Source organism: Coenobita brevimanus, chromosome 98 (assembly GCF_032717465.1).
Source record: "Coenobita brevimanus isolate Jiangsu-jjx chromosome 98, ASM3271746v2, whole genome shotgun sequence".
Taxonomy (NCBI): Eukaryota; Metazoa; Arthropoda; class Malacostraca; order Decapoda; family Coenobitidae; genus Coenobita; species Coenobita brevimanus.
In genome coordinates, this window is record NC_137051.1 from 26,627,873 (window position 1) to 26,646,347 (window position 18,475).

General features: G+C 42.5%; 1 protein-coding gene across 1 annotated transcript in view; it reads right to left on the reverse strand.

Moving 5' to 3' along the window:
* LOC145414104 (uncharacterized) overlaps positions 1–18,475 on the reverse strand; it is a 255,196-nt gene that overhangs the window by 207,495 nt on the left and 29,226 nt on the right. The gene's annotated exons all lie outside the window — the stretch shown is intronic.

An 18,475-nucleotide genomic window follows, 5' to 3' on the forward strand; every position in this document is an offset into this window, starting at 1 on the left:
TCTTCTTTACTGTGACCTTTACAACACTTTCTAATAACCTAGCCAGGCTTATGTTTGCTTCTGACACTTACCATAACAGTATGCATGTATTCAGCGGGTCCAAGGAGAGCTACCTTATACAACTGAGTCGTCTAAACCGCGGCAATATGGTTCTGGACCACTGTTGTGCTTTAGAAATTCCGTGGTTTATAAATAACATAACTTATAGGCAAAATTACTTATGGTTCTGGCCTCTCGGCCAAGTTGCCACATATCACCCTACCTACACCCAGCTAGTTGCCAGCAAACACTAGCACACCACAAATAATTCTTCAATCCATGTACAGTATTACTGGGAATTAAAGAACATTAACCATTAAATAAACAATATAGGGTCTTACCTGACTTTGACCAACAACAATGCTTATGCGGAAGAGGTGGGGGTGGGGGTTCCGAGGCTAGAGGCAAACTTTCAACATGAGGAGTGTGTGGTGGTGCAGGAATAAACAATGTACTGAATGGAGGGAAGTCCTGCAGGCATTTGCTGCCAGGGAAGGGTTTCGATTGGCTTGTCATTGCTTGTCATGCTAGCCTGTGAATGGCTGATGACCATGGTTTGCAGAACTGATGCGTGCCATGGATATTTAGCTGAAAATGAGTCACTTTGGCGCTGAAAGACCACTATAAGCATATAACAGCAGTTTATGCTACTTTCAGTTTTGAGGGGGACCATGCCATGGATCAAAAAACCGTGGTTTAGAAACACACGTTTTATGAGACACGACGGTACTGCATCTCTGCATTTATGCTTCAAATAACTTCACACTTCCTTTGGCACAGGAGGGAAAATTACTGAACATGCTTCCAATTTTCCTCTCACAACAGGACATGGGATACTATGTTGCTATACAGTACAGTATACTGAGTACACCCCCCCACACACACACACGTATGACTAAGATCAGAAACAGAAAGACAAGAACTGAGCAAGGTTAAAGAAATAATATCAGTAGTCATGGAGGAAAGCAACGAAGCTCAAGAAGACTGAAGAGGTGTTTAGGTTAGGAAAGTACGAGGAAGGAGAGGCAAGGCCATTGAAGTCTCAGGCAGCAGTACACGAAATTATCAGTAGAACATGGAAATTATCAGACAAGGAAGGGTTAAAAAATGTTCGGATAAGGAGAGATGCAAATGACGAAGAAAGAGCTAAAATAAAGGAGTTAATAAAGGAAACAAAGGTAAAATACGAGAAGAGAATGGAGGGAAAGAAGACAGTGTTTTATTGGAGTCATGGATCAGAAATTAAGGAAGCAGTAACGGCAAAGAAAAGGAGCAACGAGGGTATAAAAAACATCAAAAATAACTGGAAGGTGGCATATACTAATGTTGATGGTTTAATATTGGCAAGGCTAGAAATCAACGATTTTTTTGTTGTTTGGGAGACATGTTGTGTGCTGCAGGTGGTCTGGAGCTAGCTCTGTGGCTAGGGTGAGAAGTGGTTGGAAGAAGTTCGGGGAGCTCTTGCCTCTCCCTACATGCTAAGGGGTCTTTGTATGCAGCATGTGTTAGGAGTGTAATGCTGTATGGTAGTGAGATCTGGGCAGCGAAGGAGGAAGATATTCACCAGCTCAGACGTACAGAAATGACAATGATTAGGTGGATGTGAGTGCGTCCCTGCGTCCAAGGCCTGGAGGGGCTGGGTTTACAATGGAAGAGTTGAGAGGTAGGATGGGACTGGAGTGTGTTGGTGTTGTGATGAGGAGAGGTAGATTGAGATGGTTTGGACATGTGGAGAGGATGGGGGATGATAATTGGGTGAGGAAGGTGAGAAGTGTTAATATTTGGGGTAGGGTTATGAGGGGTAGACCGAGAAAGACATGGGACGAGGTCATTAAGTGTGACCTTAGGGTTAAGGCACTGAACAGGGAGGCTGCAATGGATCGTGCAGCATGGAAAGCCGCCACTAGGTGACCAAGGCCAACACATGCAAGCATGTTGGAGCCTTTAAAAACGAAACGAAACGAAAACGAAACATGAATCTGATGTTATGTGCTTTGTAGAGACCAAATTAAGAGAAGATATTGATGTTCATATGGGAGATGGTAAATAAAAACTGAGCAGAAGACACAGAAGAGAAAAAACGGGAGGAGGAGTGATGATAGCAGTGAAAAACAACATGAATGTAGATACCGTGGAAATGGGAGAAGGCAGGGCCGAAGTTATAAATATGAAATTAGAAACTGGAGAAAATAGCAAAAGAGATATGGTAGTAGTGTATGTTCCCCCTAAGACAAGAGCATGGAGTGATGATGAATACCAGGAAATGTTGTCAGACATGACTAGTTATTTACAGAAAATGATTGAGAAAAGCAACAACGTAATTTTAATGGGTGACTTCAATTGTAAAGAGGTGAACTGGGAGGAATGGGACTCAGAGGGCAGCGAAGATTCATGGGGCACTACATTATTAAATATAACAATGAACAATGTGATGACGCAATGGGTCAAAGAAGAGACAAGGTTCCGAGGTGAGGACACACCAGCAAAGAGTAGACTTAGTGTTTACTAAAGAACCGGATGTAACAGAATCATTGGAATAACTGTGTCCTATTGGAAAAAGTGATCATGTGGTCACTGAGTTCCAGATAATAACAGGGAACATGGACCCAAGAGACGAGCTTTATAGGGAGGGAAGATACAACTTTAGGAAGGCAGACTTTATAGGTTTGAGAAAATTTTTTGAAAATGCAGATTGGAGAAAATTCAGAGAATCAAGACAGATACAGAAGAGGTGGGATATTTTCCTAGGCTTCTATAATTCAGAAGTGGAAAAATTTGTGCCAAGAGTAAAGGGAAAAGAAAACAGGAAAAAGGAGTGGCTTAATAGAAGGTGTACGAGTATGATAGCAAAAAAGAGAGATACGGCATGGAACAACTGGAGAAAGAGAGGTAACAACAGAACAAAGGAGGAATATAAAAGAACTAGAAATGAATACATAAGAATATGTAGAAGGGAAGAAAGAAATTTTGAAAAAGGTACAATAGACAAATGTAAGGATGAACCCAAACTGTTTTATAGATTTGCCAATGGCAAATTGAAACAAAAGGAAGGAATTACCAAACTGAAAGTAGAAGGAGAGGTCTATAAAGATGCGGCAATGCAAGCAGAAATAATGAACAAATTTTTCCAATCGGTTATCACAAATGAAAAGGAGTTTGTGGAAGGGGCAGGAGTGACTAGAAATGTAGTGATAAAAGATATAAAAGTGGAAGTACAGGAAGTGTATAAATTACTGGAAACTCAAGATGTAAGGAAAGCCCTAGGACCAGATGGAATCTCTAATTGGGTACTGAAGGAATGCAGAAAACAACTGGCGGATAAGATTCACAGTTTAATTGCGTGTTCTCTGGAAGAGGGAAAATGTGGTACCAATTTATAAGGGAGGAAACAGGGAAGAACCCCTGAATTATTGACCAGTGTCCCTAACCAGCATAGTCGCAAAATTGTGCAAAAGAAATCTGAAAGATAGATGGATAAAATATCTGGAAGAGATGAATATTTTGGCAGATAGTCAGTTTGGATTTAGAAGTGGAAGGTCATGTGTTTCCAACTTGTTGAGTTTTTACTCAAGAGCGATTGACGTGCTACAGCAGAGAGAGGGTTGGGTGGATTGTGTGTATTTAGATTTGGAGAAGGCCTTCGACAAGGTACCTCATAAGAGACTAATGTGGAAACTAGAGCATATAGGAGGACTGAAGGGGAAGCTCCTGGAATGGATGAGGGTCTTTTTGAGAGAGAGACAAATGAGGACAGTAATAAAGGATAGGATGTCTGGATGAAGGAAAGTAACAAGTGGAGTCCCACAGGGCTCGGTGTTGGCACCAGTAATGTTCCTGATTTATGTAAATGATATGGTAGATGGAGTGAACAGTTATGCAAGTCTGTCTGCTGATGATGCAAAGATCATGAGGAAGGTAGAGGTTGAGGAGGATTGTAAAATTCTGCATGAGGATGTGGATAGGATACACGATTGGAGCCGGATGCGGGAAATGAAATTTAATGCAAAGAAATGTAAAATAGTGGAAATGAGTAAAAGTACCAGGAGGCCATCACTGAATTATTTAATGGGTAATGAACCAATCACAAAAGCGAGAGAAGAGAAAGATTTGGAAGTGCAGGTCCAGGATAGTTTGTCACCTGAAAAACACATTAACAAGGCAGTTAGCGAGACATATAAACTCCTGACTAATATAAGAGTAGCCTTTCATTATAAGGATGAGATGATGAAAAAATTGATAGTGGCCATGATCTGCCCCAGGTTAGAATATGCAGCAGTAGTGTGGTCCCCACACAAAAAGAAAGATATAAACAAGATTGAGAGATTACAAAGAACAGTAACCAAAATGGTTCCCAGTCTGGCAGATCTGTCGTCCAGAAAGAGGCTGGAAAAGCTGGATTTGCCTTCCTTAGAAGAAAGGAGAAAGAGAGGAGACATGATTGCAGTATTCAGGACCATGGTGGGAGTAGATAAAATTGACAAAGAAGCTCTGTTTTTATGGGATAAGAGAGTAACAAGAGGACATGGAATGAAACTGAAGAAACCAAGCTGCTTGAAGGATATCAAGAAATATAGTTTTCCTTATAGATGTATAGACCTGTGGAATAGCCTGGACAAAGAGATCGTCCAGTCTAAAAACTTAAACGAGTTTAAAGCAAAATTTGACCTATTGAGAAACAGAGTCAGGACTCCACGAGCATAGCTCATTTTCTGTATATCACAATTAGGTAAATACACACACACACACACAGTGAGACCAAGCTTTAATGGACCGATTTATACAAAACTTCAGATATAATGGGTCCCCTGACCCTACCAGACAACTTTTGTTATATACTGAACCAAGGTTTGGTACAAGGAATGCACCCAGCAACCTACTGAGCAAATTTTGTTATATATCAAACCCAAGCCCACTACAGGGTGCGCACTGGATGACCTACTAGACATGGTTGTTAAATCCTGATCTCAGGACCAGCACAGGAAGCAATCTAGCTACCTACCAGACAAATATATTGAAAACTGAACCCAAGTGTCTCAGTTACACAGAGAGTAGGCCAGCATGCTCTCCAGTACAAATTTCTCTATCTATCTTCACCAAACTACATGCACAGTACACACTACACTTCCTATTCAAAATTTACCAAAATGGCGTCAATTCACCTAGCCTCGGAGTCCCCAGGGGGGGGGACCATAAATGCCCCCGCCATCTGCCCCTCTCCCGGTGACGACTCGAGGTGCCTGGAACCACTGTCTGACTCTCTTCTTCTTCATTTCTGCAACATTCGCGGCCTTTCATCTAACTTTCGCTCTGTTGAGCACCACCTCTCCTCCTCTAAACCTCACCTTCTTTTTCTAACGGAGACTCAGCTGTCTGAGGCAACTGACAGCAAACCCTTTTCTGTATCCTCCTACTTTCTCTATACTCATTTCAAAGCCAAAGGTGGCTGTTGTGTATACATACACGACTTATCTTGCTCTCGTGTTCCTGAACTTGATTCTTCTGAATTCTCCACTCTCTGGCTTCGGCTTTCCTGTCATTCTCTGACTAAATATATCTGTGCTGTTTACTTATCCCCTAATTCTACTGACTATCAAAAATTCTTCGACTATCTTACTTCTACGATGGAACACATTCTGTCCATTTCTCCTTTCTCTGAAATCTCCATTCTTGGAGATTTCAATGTTCACCACCACCTTTGGCTCTCCTCTCCTTTCACGGATCCACCTGGTGAACAAGCCTACATCTTTTCTATCCTTAATGACCTAGAGCAGCTTGTACAGCACCCTACCCGTATCCCTGACCGCCTTGGAGAGAGCTCCAACATACTTGACCTCTTCCTCACAACTAATCCTTCAGCTTACTCTGTTAATCTTTTCTCTCCGTTGGGCTCCTCCGATCACAACCTTATTACCTTAACCTGTCCTATCGCTCCAGTACGGCCTGCATGGACCTCCAGGGAAACGTCGTCTCTGGCATTTTGGAGCTGCGGACTGGGAGGCCCTCAGGCAGTACTTCTTTTGATTTTCCCTGGAATGATTATTGCTTCCATGGCCGTGAGCCATCTGAGTGTGCCTTGCGCATTACGGAGATTATTCTCTCGGGCATGGAAGCATACATTCCTTTCTCATATCCTTTGACTAACGCAAGAAAGCCTTGGTTTAATTACGCTTGTTCTAATGCTGTCGGCAACAAGGAGAGGGCCTACAAAAGGTACTGGAGCCAACCCACCCCTGAATCACATCTTTACGTTTTTGCCCGGAATCGTGCTAAGTCTGTTCTTCGCTCTACTAAAAATAATTTCATCCATACTAAATGCTCTCAACTCTCCAACTCGAATTCTTCCCACTCCTTCTGGCACCTTGCCAAAAATCTTTCTAACAACTTTACCTCATCATCCTTCCCTCCTCTTTTCTACTCTGATGGTTCTGTAGCTATTTCTTCTACTGATAAAGCAGATCTCTTTGCACAGACTTTCTCCTCCAATTCCACCTTAGACGATTCCGGTGCTGTTCCTCCATCACTTCCCCCCTCTGACTTCCTCATGGCTGACATTAAAATTTCTTCAGTTGATGTATTTTCTGCCATTACTGGCCTCAGTACTAACAAGGCATATGGGCCTGATGGGGTCCCTCCTGTTGTTCTCAAAAACTGTGCTTCTGTGCTTACACCCTGCCTAGGCAAACTATTTCGCCTTTGTCTGTCAACTTGTACCTTTCCTTCTTGCTGGAAGTTTGCTCTCATTCAGCCAGTCCCAAAGAAGGGTGACCACTCCCAACCCTCCAACTATCGTCCAATTGCTTTAACGTCCTGTATTTCAAAAGTTTTCGAGTCAATTCTTAATAAAAATTTTTAGGCATCTTTCCTATCACAAGCTTCTTTCCGATCGTCAGTATGGGTTCCTTCAGGGACGCTCCACTGGCGATCTTCTCTCACCTACCTTTCAGACTCCTGGTCATCCTCCTTTCGGGACTTTGGCGAAAGCTTTGCCATTGCACTTGACATCTCAAAGGCTTTCGATCGAGTCTGGCATAAATCTTTAATTTCCAAACTGCCCTCCTACGGTTTCTATCCTTCTATCTGTACCTTCATCGCTAGCTTCCTTTCTGGTCGTTCTATAGCTGCTGTCGTGACGGCCATCGTTCTTCTCCTAGATCTATCAACAGTGGTGTTCCTCAGGGCTCTGTCCTATCACCAACTCTCTTCCTTTTATTCATCAATGATCTTCTAAGCTGTACATCTAACTCTATCCACTCATACGCTGATGACTCCACCCTTCACCTTTCCATTCGGTTCCTGCAACGCCCATCTCAACAGTTACTTCAAGAAACAAGGGATGAGGCTATGGCACACCTAATGTCTGACTTGGCTCATATCTCTGACTGGGGTAAAAATAATATGGTTGTCTTTAATGCTTCTAAGACTCAGTTCTTACACCTATCAACCCGACAAAATCTTCCACAGGTATACCCACTAATGTTTAATAATATTCAGATTAATCCTGCATCATCCTTGAACATGCTTGGGGTTTCATTTACTCGGGACTTATCTTGGAAAGATCATATTGCATCTCTTGTAAAATCTGCTTCCAAGAGATTGGGTGTGCTTTAAGCCGACTCCGCTCTTTCTTTACCCTGCACAATTGTTGACTCTATACAGGGGTTTTATCCGCCCCTGTGTGGAGTACAACTCTCATGTGTGGGGAGGCTCCCCACATACAGCTCTTCTCAATAGGGTGGAGTCAAAGGCTTTTCGTCTCATTAACTCTCCTCCTCTTACTGACTCCCTTCAACCTCTGTCTCTTCGCCGCACTGTTGCATCTCTATCTCTTTTCTATCGCTACTTTAATGGTCACTGCTCCTCTGAACTGTCTGCTTGCATTCCTCCACCTCTACGACGGGCGCGTAGCACCCGTCTGGCAGCAAACTCTCATCCCTTTTCTGTCCAACTCTCTAATGCAAGAGTTAACCGTTACTCCCAGTCTTTCATTCATGCAACAGGTCAGCTCTGGAACTGTCTCCCTCTGTCTGTATTTCCTCCTGCCTATGATCTCCAGTCTTTCAAACGCAGTGTCCAGGCATCTCAAAATGATCGGATCTTGAATTTGGCTCTCTATTGTATTTTGTTTTTCTCTTGGAGGGAACTGTTACTGCGGGCTCATGGCCTTTGGTTCCTTCTTCCTCGCATAAAAAAAAAAAAAAAAAAAAAAAATAAGGAGTGCATGCAGTGGCCTACCAGACAACCACAAGCAAGGTGGTGGACACTGGAAACAAGGGATGCACCGTGTGGCCAATGAGTCACACAAGATGCATCATTAGTGTGTGGGTGGCAGGGAATGTCCTGGGTTTGAATACAATAGACCCTCGCTATAATGAACCCCGATACAGCGGATATTGAATTTAAAGAATGCCACGAAGACCACTGGACTTTTGTTGCCTATATGGTAAAACCTCACTATAACGGACTAATTGGAGCCCAAGCCATTAAAAAAAAAGTGACATCCGGATTTCCCCCTGCTAACTCAGATTTTTTCCGATATATCAGACAAGTCCAGATCGTACCAATGGTTTTTAAACTGTTTCCACAACCACTGAGGACTGTACTGTACTCTTTATACATTCACTACAGCAATCAAATTGTATTACAGAATATATATAATAATACTGTACTGTACACTGATAAACATGTACTGTATTTTGCAAAAAAAAAAAAAAAAAAAAAAAGAAAGTGCTGAGATCTCAGAAGGTGGTTTACTGTAGGAAGGTAATGATATTTAGCATCCTGGGTGGATGACATTATGAGGTGCTTCCATGATAAAACGAAATGAAGTTTGACAAAATATTTTTACACTCCCTCACTTTGGACTCACTTATGAGGAGGTATGAATATCCTTACAACACCACATAAGTATCAAAACTGATGGCAGGAGGAATTTATCTAGACTCTGTGAGATGATGAACAAGTGCATAGCTTCTTTCTTAAGTCATAATGCCTTTCCAGGCATGAGAACTTTTCCAAGTCATTAGTGTCTTGCCCACCCTTTAAAAATGAATGCCCAAGATGACATCAGACCTGTGGCCACAATGCCTGGGAGTGGCAAGTATCATAATTTTACTAGTAGGTCTGCAATCATTGGTGGCCAGTAAAAATATTCCCCTTCTGGTCACAGTGCAGTAAGGATGTGCTTGCCTTTCAATACTTTAATATTCATTTTGAGATTATTATTGGTATTTACATATACGGTGGTAGTGCCTCAATCTTCATATTCACTTCACCCACATCCTGTCCACCCCCTCTCCATCCACCCTATCACACTCATGAAACATAGATGCTGGAACAGCACCTCACAACCACTGCACCACCATCAAGTTATAATTTTTGTATGTCTTTAATGCTGTTCCCTCTCTGTATTAGGGTTACCTGTTCTACTGTGTAAGGTCTTTTGCCACTTTTGGTGCTATTACAAGTTGGGATGGATCTGTGCTCCTAACCAGATGCAACACAGACACAATGCAGTGCAGAATGAGCTTTTTTCTCATATTTCAGCAGACTGCCCCTCATCCACTCACTCAATGTACTGGTGCCTTATGGTCTCTACACTTAATGACATGCCTATTATTTCCTGTAACCCAGGAAACCATTTACTACACTGGGTGGTAATCATATAACCAAATTATGGCACCTGGTGGTTTGGTGGGTAATGAAAGCACTCCAATCAGACTAAGTCTGTGCAGTTTTATATGCAATGGGTGGCTGGGGCTTTTTGCTCACGTAGGCTAATGCCACTCAGTCACTCATCTTAAATGCCAGGACCAACTTGCCTTGCACTGGGCTCCTACGCTCCTCATGGGGCAACACAGGATCTGATGATGACGATAATGAATAACTTACTGTCTGGTTTGATGCTTATCATCATCATCAAATCCTGTGTTGCCCCATGAGGAGCAGAGAAGCCCGGGGCTAGGCAAGTTGATCCTGACATTTAAGATGAGAGTGACCAGCCTCATTCATCCCTGCGCGGCATTAAGTGAGCAATAAACCCCAATTACCCCTTGAATATACACCTGCACAGGCTCAATATGACTAGAGCACCTTATCTCCCAACTAAGCTTCTACTTCTTATTATGAAGTTTACCCTTGATCATGTTTGACAAGGCATGGATCCCGTGGGAAAATAGGGTTTATGTGGTAGGTGGGGGTGCCCATCATCCACCCACTAATTGTAGTGGTACCCTGTTTTGGGGCAGCTCTACATCGAGTGGGAAGCCAAATGATTTCCTGTAAACCAGGAAATCATTTACAATGCTGGGTGGTAACCTTATAACCAATCGATACGTGTTCTCTACATGACAGCAAGTGGGTTGGCGGAGGGTTAGTGTCCCTCCCTGGAAACAAATAACTAAAAATACGAAGAAGCCTTGGACCAGGACTGACCAAAAGATGACGACTAAGGACCGTACAAACGACATGATTCGGATGGTGATGTGGAATGTAAGGGGTGCGAATGATGAGGTGAAAGATAGAGAGACTGTCCAGGTGCTTAACCCCTACACCGCGGGCATGTTTACCGATGTTTTGCGTGTGCCGCGGGGTTATTCGGGCTCCGACAGACTCTCAAAAAATATTTGCCAAAAATCAGTCATTAGTCCGAGAATATTAAAATTACATATGCTTATGGCACATACCTTCAGCTTTCTCCTGGAATGTTTGTTGAGCCTTCGTCAGTTACCGTAGGACTTGTGGAGACCTCTGAAGTTGGGTAACGAAGTCTCCACTTTACACTTACCGACAACCCGTAATATGATTACCACAGCCAGATACTAACACTATAAACACTACTCTATGATTTTCAAGTAGTTTGGGATCCATACTCCAAAAAAAAACCCACTGTGAAAGCAATGAAAATTATGAGCGCGTCTGACCGTCGCACTTGCGCTAGTTCGCTCTTGGTACTCTGTCATTTATTATTCATAAAACCCCTCACACTTTATATTTCTATTACTATATAACACTTATATATAGCTACAGTCTTTATCCATAAGTTTCCTCCAGTAGTATTAGTTTATTGTCACTGTAGGGATTCAATTCCTTTCAGTAAAATACGTAGCATTCACTTTCTCGTCCTGTATACTAGCATTGAGAGTGAATGTCACTTTCATCTTCACTCTCATAACTCATAGTATTCATACATGCTAGAGTGAAACTTTCACTTTCATTACTCCTAGGGTATATACTCGTATTCTTATAATACTACTCATTTACATTTCTATTTACGTTCTCTATTTTATTTACGTTATTTACATTTCTATTTTATTTACACTGTGTTATGCACTGTCACTTGAAGTAACTTATAAAACTATTTTCCACTGTTCACATATATTTACATTCATTACTTTCACTTGCTGTTTACTCATTATTTACAATTCCACTTGCACTGTTTTACTCAACAGAAAGATTGTAGTCACTCTTTTATCAATTGTCAGCCCTTTGACTCTTTCCACATGAGGTTTAGTAGGGGGTAAAGGTCACAGGGCCCTGTGCATGGGGGTGAAAAAGTCCCTGAAGTCAGCAAGAGGAAACAGATGTACCTCCACTTCGGAAGATGAGAGTAAACTGATAAGGGAGGGCCGGGGTAGAGGCCTACTTAGGGGATATTCAGTACTACCAACGTTAGCTCTTGAAACAGCTATGTATAGCACTGAAATGATTGGCAGGAAATCTAGACAATACATTATAAATTAGGTAGTTCCAGGGGAATGTAAATATCGCTTAGGCTTCTCCCTTCCCTCCTTATATGTATATTTATTACGAAAATAGATTATACGGCATATTTCAAGGGGAAAAAAACAGCGAAAATTAGCGAACGAGTGCACGTGAGGTGTTGTCAGGTGATAATTAGCCAACTCCAGGTGGATGGCACTCTCACTTACCTTATTTCTTTCTTGTATATATTATTTGGTATAAGAATAGGGCATAGGGCCGCCATTAGGTGACCAAGGCCGACACATGCAAGCATGTTGGAGCCTTTAAAAATGAAACGAAACGAAATGAACGAAATCAGTGAAAAATTCCAGGGAAGATTTACTTAGCGTAGCACGGCCGGGCAGGCGAGAGGATAGGGTAATGGAGGGGGGGGGTAGGGAGGGGAGTCAAGAATGGGGAGAAATGGCTAAATTGTCAACAATGGATGGGAGTACAGATGAGATTAGGAGCGCTGACTAGTGTTGGACATTGGCAGTACTGATAGATGATACAAGCCCCCACTTGGAAGCCCGGGTGAATTCAAAATAACACAGAATCACAAAAGCGACGCCCCGCGGTATGATCCCTTGCTCCCAAGCATCACGAAAGTGACGCCCCGCGGTTAAGGGGTTAAGGGTGCAAAAGTGGATGTATGTGGTTTAACTGATGAGATTAGGAGTGCTGACTAGTGCTGGACATTGGCAGTACTGATAGATGATACAAGCCCCCACTTGGAAGCCCGGGTGAATTCAAAATAACACAGAATCACAAAAGCGACACCCCGCGGTATGATCCCTTGCTCCCAAGCATCACGAAAGTGACGCCCCGCGGTTAAGGGGTTAAGTGTGCAAAAGTGGATGTATGTGGTTTAACTGAAACTAAATGGAAAGGTGAGAGTGAGACAATGGGAGTATGGATGGGGTATACGTGCAGCAGTAGGTGAGAATGAGAGGGCAACAGTAGGAGTGTGTATTGTTGTGAGTAACAGATGGAAGGAGAATATAAGAGAGTATGGATCAGTTGGCTGAAGGATTGTGTAAGACTGAAAGTTGGGCAATTGTGTGCGTGTATGCGCCAACGCATGATCGTACCAGCAGAGCGAGAGAAGAGTTCTGGACAAATGAGGAAGTGTGCATGGAAAAGATTGCAAGGAATGAGAGAGTGTTTTTGACTGGTGATATAAATGGTAAAGTAGGGAATGTGAAGGTGGATGGAGTAGTTGGTGGGTGGGGTGTACCTGCTGAGGCTGATGAGAATGGCAGTGCTTTAGTGGACATTTGTGCCAGGAGGGGGTTGGTGATAGTCAATACCCTCATCAGGCACAAAATGATCCACACACATACTTGGCGAGTGCTGAGGAAGGTGGATGGTGAACTGGAATGAAAGGAAGGCAATGATTGATTATGTGTGTGTGGATGACAGGATGTGAAGAAGTGTAATGGATGCAAGAGCATATAGAGGTTGGGGGAGTGGCCTTTCTGCCCAGCACTTGATGGCTGTCAGACTCAAGGTCCAAGTACAGTACAATCCCAGTTAACCGGGTGGCTTGGGGAATTTACCTTCCCGGTTACAGATTTTTCCCGTATTTCTGATTTTCAAGTCAAATCTATACAAAGGCTATCACAGCAGTAAATACAGTTCAGGTACTCACCAGTCACATTAGGGATTACACTAAGAGATTCTGCCTGAAAAACTGCCTTGTAAACACACACCATGGTCATAACGCATGTGTGCAATGTCTAGCAATTTGCCGTACTGCAAATTGCACCAGTCCATTGTTTACCGAATTACTGTATTCATTATATGTACTGTACTCATAAAAATTGAAAAATAAAATAAAGAAATAAAAGCTTGAACATTTATTAGTGAACTGATGATGTGTTAAGACTGCACTGTAGAATTATCACGACACCTGTGCCCCCACGTGAGTTTGTTTACGTTTCCGACTGTTCTTCTTCTTCCCCACTTGACCTCCATCACTCCACCCCTCACCCGCCACTCAGCTGTTTTGCAGAAAATAAAATAAATGATGTATGTATGAAATGCAGGCATATTATTTATTTATTTTTCTTCCAACAAAGTAAACTTTCATTCTTATTAACATTTATATTCAGCCATTAGTGTTTTATAATGTTCGCCTTTTTCAAGTCTGTTGCATACTGTATGTCCAGCTTCTGTTTCAAGGTAAGCACGATACGCTTACGTTTAGTTTGCACTTTAGGCATTTTGGAGTGTACAAATTACCGTCTATCAGTGGAACACAATAGCAAGAGAGCTTGTTTACTGTCTGGTGGCAAAACGCAGACTGGTGATTTTTGGAGGGTGTGGAGGATGACTGAATTCAAGTAGGGGAAAGAGGGGGAGAGGAGAGGTGGTTAAGAGGCTTTGCTAGGGATTTACATTAGACGGAAATGCTTTCACCTCGCTTTGTCTGACTTCACCCAGCCTTGCGTGACACAATCAAACGGCGGTTTGGCAGTCCATTCAAATTGGCGCACAGTTATAACTTACTGACATTTTTACCAGCCCTTGAATTTTCCCGTTGTTCTGAGTATTCCGTTTGCCTGGATACTGGATAGATGGGATTGTACTGTATAATGGAGAAATAGAAGAAGGGTAGGAAGGGAGGAAAAAGTAGATGCGAGATGAGTGGAAAGGTTAAAAGAGGATGAGAAAAAGACAGAATATAAGAGAAAAGTGGAGAAATGACTGGGTATATATGAACTGGAGCAGATGGGGGATGTGGAAGGTGTGTGCAAGATATTCATAGAAAAAAATATGTGCAGCATGTGAGGTGGTGTGTGAGGTGAAGAGAAGATGAAAGGGGGTGCAAAGAACGCAAAGTGGAATGAAGAGATGAGACAGGTTGTGGCACAAAAGAAAAATGCATATAATGAACGGATGAGAAATAGGGGTGTGGAACAAGTTAAGAGAAGGAAGAGATAGGCAAAAAGATTGGTAAGACTGAGTAAGAAGAGAGTGGATGATGAATTTGGAAGGAATTTGAGTGTAAAGTGGAGGGAATTTAAGAAAATGTTCTGGGAAGAGGAAAAGAGAGTCAGACAGGGTAGCAATGACATCAGTAGGGGAGTGAAAGACAAGAATGGTAGATTACTAGTAGAGAAGGGAGAAAAAGTGAGCAGATGGAGAGAACACTTTAATGAATTGCTGAACATACAGAATGAAAGTAATGCGAGTATAAGTGGTTGGGAAATGGCTGTGAGAAGGAGGGAGGTGAGAAGACAGAAGAAATCAGTAGCATGGAAGCTGTGGAAGCAATGAAGAAAGTCAAAATGGGGAAAGCCCCAAGAATTGATGGGGTGTATGGTGAAATGCTGAAGCATGGTTGAGAGATAGTAGTAGAATGGATGTGGAAGATGTGCAGATTGGCCTGGGAAGAAGGTAGAGTCCCGGAGGATTGGAAGTCAGGTACAATTATTCCCTTGTACAAAGGGAAACGGGAAAAAGAAGTGTGTGGTAATCATAGGGGCATTTGTCTTCTTAGTGTAATAGGAAAAGTATACGGTAGGACACTTATTGACAGTTTGGGCAATAACAGAGGAATTAGTTGGAGAAAAACAGGGAGGCTTTAGGATGGGAAGAGGTTGTGTAAATCAGATATTCATTCTTAGATCTTTAGTGGAAAAGTTTCTAGAGGAGGGAAAGAAGTTGTATGCGGCATTCATGGATTTGGAGAAAGCATACACTGGGTGATAACCATATAACTAAACCATACGTGCTCCTTACGTGTCAGCAAGTTGGTTGGTGGAGGGTTAGTGTCCCTCCCCATAAAACAAATAACTCAAAGTCAAATGGCCTCCCCTTACGAGATTATGGCGTCTGGCAATAGATAGATAGATAGATATGACAGGGTAGATAGACAACGATTGTGGAATGTATTAAGAATATATGGAGCAGATGGGAAGTTGTTGAATGCTGTGAAGAGTATGTATGAGGGTGCTAAGGCTGCAGTGCATGTGGATAGTGAACTGAGTGAGCTTTCCTATTTGAGTTGGGTCGAAACAGGGATGTGTCATGTCTCCATGGTTGTTCAATCTGAATATGGATGGGGTTATAAGAGAGATACAAGGTAGGGTAGTGGATGTTGGAGTGGCCCTAATGAGAGAGGGGAGTGATTGGAAACTTCCTGCCCTGTTGTTTGCAGATGATACAATGTTGTTAAGTGAAGACGAAGGGGAGATGCAAGGCTTGGTGGATGAGTCTGGGAGTGTACGAAACAGAATCTAAAGGTGAAAGAAGAGAAGAGTAAAATTATAGTCTTCAATAGATGTGAAGTCAGTAAATGTACAGTCAAGCTGGATGAGAAGGAAATGGAAAATGTAAGTACATTTAAGTACTTGGGTAGTGTGATGAATAAGGATGGAAGTTTGGAGAGAGAAGTGCTTGAAAGGGTACAACAAGGAAGAATGGTTGCTGGTTCCTTGAAGGCAGTGATAAGAAACAGGGAAGTAAGCATGGAAGTGAAAAAGTTTTTACACGACAGTATTGTGATACCAACTCTAACGTATGGAAGTGAAGCTTGGACGTTGTTGGAGGGACACAAGTCAAGAGTGAGAGCAGTGGAAATGAGTTATTTGAGAGGAGCCTGTGGAGAAACAGACTGACAAATGAGGATGTGAAGGAGTGTTGTGGTGTGGATGTGGATGTGATAGGATGTGTTAGGAGAAACACACTGAGGTGGTTTGGCCATGTGGAGAGGATAGAGAGTGAGAGACTGATGAGAAGAATGTATGTGAGTGAGGTGGAGGGGGAGAGAGGGAGGGGGAAGCCAAGGATAAGATGGAGGGATGGAGTGGAGAGGTATAGGAGAGAGGGTGATGTGAATTGGGAGCAGGGCAGTGAAATGGCGGTGGACAGGGTCACGTGGAGGCAATTTGTTTGTGGCCACCCCGTAAAAGGGATTGAGGCGACTGGCAATAGATAGGTAGATAGACAAGGATTGTGGAAAGTATTAAGAATATCTGGAGTAAATGGGAAGTTGTTAAATGCTGTGAGGAGTATGAATGAGGGTGCTAAGGCTGCAATGTGTGTGGACAGTGAACTGAGTGAATTTTTCCCTTTGAAGGTTGGAGTGAAACAGGGATGTGTCACTTCTCCATTGCTGTTCAATCTGTATATGGATGGGGTTGTAAAAGAGATACAAGGTAATGAGAGGGGGCAGTGTGTAGAAACTCCCTGTACTGTCATATGCAGATGATACTGTATTGTTATGTGAAGACAATGGGGAGCTGCAAGGCTTGGGGAATGAGTTTGGGAGTGTAAGAAACGGAATCTAAAGGTGAATGTAGGGAAGAATAAAGTTATGGTCTTCGAGAGAAATGAAGTCACTGAATATACAGTTAGGTTGCATGAGGATGACGTGGAAAATGTGAGTACATTTAAGTACTTGGGTAGTGTTATGAGTAAGGAAGTTCAAAGGGTGAAGTGCTGGAAAGGGTACACCAAGGAAGAAAGGCTGCTGGTTCTTTGAAAGTAGCGATAAGAAACAGGGAAGTGAGCATGGAAGTGAAAAAGTCACTACATGGCAGTATTGTGATCACAACTCTAACATAGGGTAATGAAGCTTGGACCTTGTTGGTGGAACACAGGTCAAGAGTGGGGACAGTGGAAATTAGTTATTTAAGAGGAGCATGTGGAGTCATGCGGAGAGACAGACTGACAAACGAGGAAGTGAAGGAGCATTGTGATGTGTACGTGGATGTGATGGGAAGCGTTAGGAGAAACACACTGGGGTGGTTTGACCATGTGGAGAGGATGGTGAGCAAAAGACTGACAAGAAGAATGTACGTGAATGAGGTGGAGGCCAAGGATGAGATGGGGGGATGGAGTGGAGAGGTATATGAGAGAGGGCGGTGTGAGCTGGGAGCAGGACAGTGAAATGGCGGGCAACAGGGCAACATGAAGGTGATTTGTCTACGGAATAAAGGCGTCTGGCAAATAGATACACAGATAGATAGTTTTATGTGTTTTTATTAGCTAATCTTATAGTATGAACACCAGTGAAGATGATAGTATATCATTTACACCAATATAACCAATTTCCAGTGGCATAAATGGCTGTGGATTCCCACCCCCCACGAGCAGCTATCGCTCATTTCACAGAAAGATTACTAATTTTCCAACTGTCTTCAGTTTTTGTTGTTGTTTATGCAATGTCTTCTTGATGTTCAGCATTAATATGGGTATTCCTGTGTGTGTTTTCACGTCTCAATATGGCAGAACAACTGGAAAACACTTCCAAAATTTGGAGGGGTACTGTACTGTACATACAGGTATTTTTTTTCCCATGGTTTTCATGATGTTTAGCATCACTTTCAATATTCATATGTGTGTTCTGATGTCAAAATATGGCAGACTGACCTGAAAACAATGCCAAAATAGGAGGGATACTGTACATACTGTAATGAATAAGTAGGATGTTTTTTGGTTTTCAATGGTTTTTTTGCATGGTTTTCTTGGTGATTAAAATTATTTTGGATATTCCTACATGTGTTCTGATGTCTAAACATCCCTGAATGACTGGAAAATACTGCCAAATTAAGCAGTGGTACTGTACAAATAGGCAAGGAAAAGGTTGGAGATTGGATATGGGTAGGGTCTGGGTATAGTATGGGGGGATATTGTTCATTATCCGGATACTGCCACTACCCAGACATGCCTTTGGCTCTACTATGTT